This window comes from Prenolepis imparis, unplaced genomic scaffold, assembly GCF_030444845.1.
Source record: "Prenolepis imparis isolate NDT839.2.m4 unplaced genomic scaffold, iyPreImpa1.0 SCAF_4, whole genome shotgun sequence".
NCBI classification, from domain to species: domain Eukaryota; kingdom Metazoa; phylum Arthropoda; class Insecta; order Hymenoptera; family Formicidae; genus Prenolepis; species Prenolepis imparis.
The window spans coordinates 3,159,292-3,165,291 of NW_028141162.1; positions in this window are offsets into that span (position 1 = coordinate 3,159,292).

The following is a 6,000-nucleotide window of genomic DNA, read 5'->3' on the forward strand; positions in this document are numbered from 1 at the left end:
TTGGTCTATTTCAAGTAGTATAAATCAAACAGTGCTAATTTTTTTATGAAACTATTAATTATGTGTAATATATTAGTCTAAGAATTTATTAAAGAACAAAATAACAGATTTTAAGAAATTAAAATCTATTTTTATGTTTAGTATAGTACAGTTTAAAATTAGTCAGACTTTTTAAAGTAGTATGAATTGAAATTCAACAGTCTATAATTATAAACGACGTCGTAGCTATGTGAACCTAGCACCGACTTTTTAAAAATTAATTTTTTAAAACGGAAAATGATAGCATTTTGTTTGTAGTTGTTTGTAGTAACAATAATTTCGTTTGTAGTTTTATCAATTAATAAATAAAAAAAATTTTTTTAATGATTCGCATCCGACATTGAGATATCGCAAATCCGCTTGCGCAGTCTTCTTTAGAATCGTTTGTGGTTGTTTGTAGTTATTTTCCTTTCGTTTGTAGTTGAGCGGTTCAAAAGTAATAAACAATTGTTTATTCGTCCAAGTGTGTGGTAAATTTGTTAATTTTAAAGATATCGCAAATCCGCTTGCGCAGTCTTCTTTAGAATCGTTTGTAGTTGTTTGTAGTGATTTTCCTTTCGTTTGTAGTTGAGCGCTTCAAAAGTTATAAACAATTGTTTATTCGTCCAAGAGCTAACTTTGTCAAGGCTCCTTCTATATTAAATATAAATTAAGTATTACATGGGCTATAGGAGCACGTACGCGGATTTCGGTGCGTTGATTCCAACGAAAATTAAGCGCACCGAAATCCGCGTACGTGCTCCTATAGCCTATGTAATACTTAAACTTTATATTATTTTTTTGAAAAAAATATCATTTTTTTAAACATAAAACCAAAGATTGGTGCGCGCGCTTGTGTTGTGTTCTAGTTATATATAAATAATATATAATGAATATTAAAAGAATATATAAAATAAAATTTTCTCTTTATTCTCTACTCTTCAAGTAATTGCACAATCCGTATTTTCATTCATTTATTAGACTATCCGTCTAACTATAAATGAATTTACGACACTCATGTGTGCTCAATCTATTTCAAGTATATTATTGCTATTATATTTTTTATATCAAATATATTATTACTATTGTATACATCAAATACTATTACTATATGCACATTGATATATGGCATAGTGATGCTAGAGTTTCGTTACCATTGATATCGTACGTGATGGCGAAGAAACATAAACAAAGAATAGTAAAATCTCGCTGACACATCGATTCACATAGGTAACCGGTCTCCCTAGGGATGCTAAATAATTCACCGCAGCTGGGACTGAGAGTCGGACGAGAAGCGAGGTTTGCGGAGGAGCAAAAGAGGCGGGGGTTGGTTGAAGGGCTCATTAAATATTCAGATATCCTCAATGCAAATAGAGTAAAGTCAAACGCGCGACGTCGAGCGCAGAGGCATGTAATCTAAAAACTACGCGAGGTCGAAATGAAAACAGATCCTCGCCTCCGATAGGGATTCTTCCCATCCGTATTACGGCCGACATCTCGGCGCATCCAAAGCTCTTGCCGATGAAGAAGATTGCCGCGAAGAATCGTCCACGCGAGAAGGAATTGCGATGAATATTCCGGTCGGACGAGAAACGTGCCGTAGATGTTTTTACGACGGCAACACATTTCCGGTCAAGCGATCTCACGGGGCGCCGACTTCAACGACCAATCGCACGACGACATCGTAGCTGCGGCGCATAAAAATATGTCACTGGGGTGCCGTAATATCTCCGCTGAGACTTATCGACAAAGGAAACGCGCCGGATTCTTCATTTCTGGGCACGACATGCTCAGCGATCGTATCTTCCCTCGGACACTTTTGTGCCTTTATCGTTTAGCCCTTCGCGCAAAAAAAAAAAAAAAAAGACGAGACGGACTGACCGCCAAACAGCTAAACCGGTCAACTAAAAAAAATCGTTCAACGAAGCATGCATCGCTCCCGATCATCGTTCTAATTATCTCGGTAACTCAATCTACCCATCTCGCGCCGCGTCTTGGCTTCCCGTTTCCCTTCTCGGAACTTCTCGATTCTCTCTCGTCTCGGTCTGTCGTCGGCCTAGCAGCAACCCCTCCTCGATTCTCCCTCGCTGTCGTCTACCGTATAATCATCCCTCTTTATCTTTCTTCGTTCCGTCCGCATTGGACGTCCGGTCGTATCCTTGTCTCTTCTCTCGTCTCTCTTCTTAGCGACTTGCCGTCTCCTTCTTTCGATCTCATAGTCTAACTGCGGGATCGTCGACGACCGCCCATCTAAGTTTAACAATTAACGCCCGAACGGGGAAAAATAAATTAATTGCATGCAGCTCCGGCGCACGAGACGTGTCACGAACATTCGATCTAATCGACGCAGATTCCATTGTCCTATATGTAGAAGATGAATAAGATTTTCTTTTGCCACGATTAGAGAGCGTATGTTTCTATTCACAAATGTGCGCGTAAACTGGAAAATATTCAAGTTGCTAGCTATTTATAATTATTCCTAAAATTAATAATGCACTGATTGAAATGCCAAAAATATTGAAAAAAAAAAAACTAATTTTCGTGTCAATTTAATTAGTACAAGTGTTGTCTTTGAAAAAAAATTGTGTGTTCTCCTCCTTCAACTTTCTTCTCCCTTTCGCATTGTTCCTTTGTTCCGATTGTCAGGGTTGTCAGAAACGACAAGACGACAGCTAGCGAGAGACGAGAAGGGTGTTTGTCATACGTCGATAGGCGTCAGAATTGACACATTCGCCGAGTGTGAAACGGAAGTGGCGTTTGGGGCGACGTACTAGAGGGATTCGAGGGTGCAAAGCGGATAAATATTTGAGGAATTTGTTGTCGAGAATGAAGGCGATGTTAGGATACGTATCGCTTGTTTGGGGGCTCCGTAAAAAGGATTTAGGACGATTTTATAATCTTACATGCGAGAGAGACAAAGAGAAAATATTTTCTTGATTATTTTCAATTTATAATATTATACAGTATATCAATTATTATCAAAAATATAATCGCAATCAGCTTCAACGCTACAGTTTGCTACAATTGATATCTGATTACTTACTTTCATCGCTTAAATGAGAAGGGATTTCATCCCTAATCCTAAATCTCTCGCGATGCGTCAGACACGTGAATGAAAGAAAGATGGACGGAGGGAAAGAGATGAAGTAAAGTGACGAGAAATTTCTAACCCTTCGATGTGCAGCATTACACCCTCGTGTGCGGTTCGTAGGAAAAGTTTTAGGTGAGCTACATACGAGAGGGTTGGAAACAGACCTTTTCGCAAAAGGGTCTAACGACGACAGTTTTGTATCCCATGGAAAATCACTGTCAACCAACAAGAGTCTGCAAAGTGTCGCGTTATACAAATACATACATACGCGCACTTGTAAAGTCATAGCCAAAAGCGATGATATAATCAACGATGTCTTGGTACGTAAGAAAGAATAAAAGACGCAGCATTTAATTTAAAATCAATGAAAAAAAAACAAATCGACAAATGCATCGACATATTTAGAAAAAAGTACCTTAAGACTTATCACACATCTTAGAATTTATACACGCGTCCAACATATTTTAAATTTTAAATTTTAAATAACCGAGACATTATATAAGTGTAATCCCTTAGTTTTTTTTTTTTTTTTTTTGTTACGATATTTTAATAGGAAATATAAATGTAACAAAATATAAGATTATATATGCAATCGTAGATCGGAGCAATTAAAGTAGTATTTTAATTTAAACTTTTGTCAGCGACCGTACGTGAAGTAAAGGCGCATACTCACACGCACACGGCGGAATGTAACAGATACAGACGGCGCCTGCGAAAAGCCCGGGATACCCAGGGTAAAACGAGCCTGGGAAGTTCATTAATGGATTAAGAGTGCTCGATCGATACGATTAGCGCAACGTGGCCAGCCGCTCCTGATACGCGCAACATGCATTCGAACGCAACCTAGAATCCATGATTTTGTCGTGCATGGAGATGATTGAATGGAAAACAGGGGAGAGAGAGAGAGTAAAAACGTTTCGCGAAAAGAATTATGTTGTCAATTTAACTCCGGATAGTTATAGTGATCTGAATTGCTAGCGTTTCAATCGGATCCTTTTATGCAGAAAATCATTTGTTATTTTTCATTCTAGCATTTTTTTTTAGAAAAATTTATATAAAATGTTGTACTGCTTCGCGCATAAATATAATCATAGCGAAATAACGACCGCAATATACATATGTGTATACTTTCAATACAACTATAATATTAGAAACCAATATTTCTATATCCTTCCGCCACGTTACGAACTATCAGAGCTTTATATCGATCCTCGGGATTGATATGAGCGCCGTGTAACACACGACCCCCTAGTGCGTCGCATGGGGTTGAATTTTAAAACTGCCCTCCAGAGAGAAGTGGGAAGCTGTGCGTCTTTTGAAATCGGACTGTGTGCGGTCCTGTTCTTGCGTAAGAAACTACATATCCCTTGGGATCTCACATTGGTATCTTTCGTTGTCATTCAAAAAAGCCGACATTCAAATTCCGTCCTTCTCTCCCCTTCCTATTCTCTCTTTATCTCTCTTTGAACTTTAAACAATATAAATATTTAATTCGACTTGTCAATATAAAAGAAGAAATAGATGCACATTCAATTTTTATACACCTAATCATTGTTAAAAGAAAAAAGCTATCTCGCTAGTATATTTCAATCTATTTTACTAAACTCATAAATGTATCCCCCCGCTGCCTTCCGATCACTTAGAATACCGTCCTTCTCGACGGCTTTGTAGATTAAAGAGGAGCACCAAGTGTCCCAGTCCCATGCGACTCTTTATGTCGAGCCATCTTTTTCATGCTGCTCGAACTATATCGTCGTCGTGAATCGGTTAGGCGAGAAGATCGCGACGAAAGGGGGTGGAGGAAACGTCGAAGACAGGTGGTAGGAGAGGGTAGATGGAAGGCAGCAAGGTGGTAAGACTCTGGCAGGGTGGCGGTTGGCCGGAGGTTTCAAGGTGGAGTCGGGGTCGCTGTCGCGGCTCTAATAAGCTATCCTCTCAAACCTCGTTCCACGTTACGACCCTTACATCCCTTTACGGGTACCGAGGGCAGCCTTGCAATTTGATAAACTGTCACGAGCGTACGACCATGTTACCCGAAACTAGCCAGAAACTTGCGAAAATCTCTTGGCTATCGAATTTCTTTGCTCGATTATCCATTTCGGTTTTACAACGCTGAAAATTTCGCAGAGAGAAGAACGCAACTTTACACTTAATATCTTTTTATATTAAACTTTAGACATTATTTACGAAGAATGTGTTGGAATTATGCGAGGCTCTTCATACAAATGCAAAGTTTACGAAAGAAACGAACAGCTCGATAAGTTTACAAACGTTACGTTTCCATTTCTATGTAAATCACGCGATCATAAGTCGACTACGTAAGATCTCGAGAAAGATTGCTGCATTAGTAGTTAGTTCCGGGTGGTGGCTTGCCTTTGATGAAGCCACCGGAGGATAAACAGAATAATGATTGCAGGGGAGCAGAACTATACGACAACTTCTAAATAAACGAAATATCGAAAAATAAAATTTACACGAGATCTTTTTATTAAAAAAAATCAATTAATAAAAATGATTGAAACAATATAATAAATAACTGTTTATTTAAGAAATTAAAAAATATTATCGGGATTATATTTCTTTATAAATAATAGAGTCGAAATCAATGATCGAGTCTTACGACTGAATTCGCTTCATCGATTGTATAAAAGGAGAAGGACGATTCCAGAACTACTGGCCAGCTGTGCCACGGAAACTCGAAGGTCGGGGGAACGCACACTCTTGGGAAATGATTCCACTTTGCAAGAGGCAAATGGAAATGACCCTGGGACAGTCTCCGGACCGTAATTCTCTAGGGTTGTTCTTGGTCAGACGCGATGACGATTGCGAGGGGCTGAATAACGAAACTATCCCGATTAAGGAGGTTCTGTTTCTCAACAACTTTAACTTAC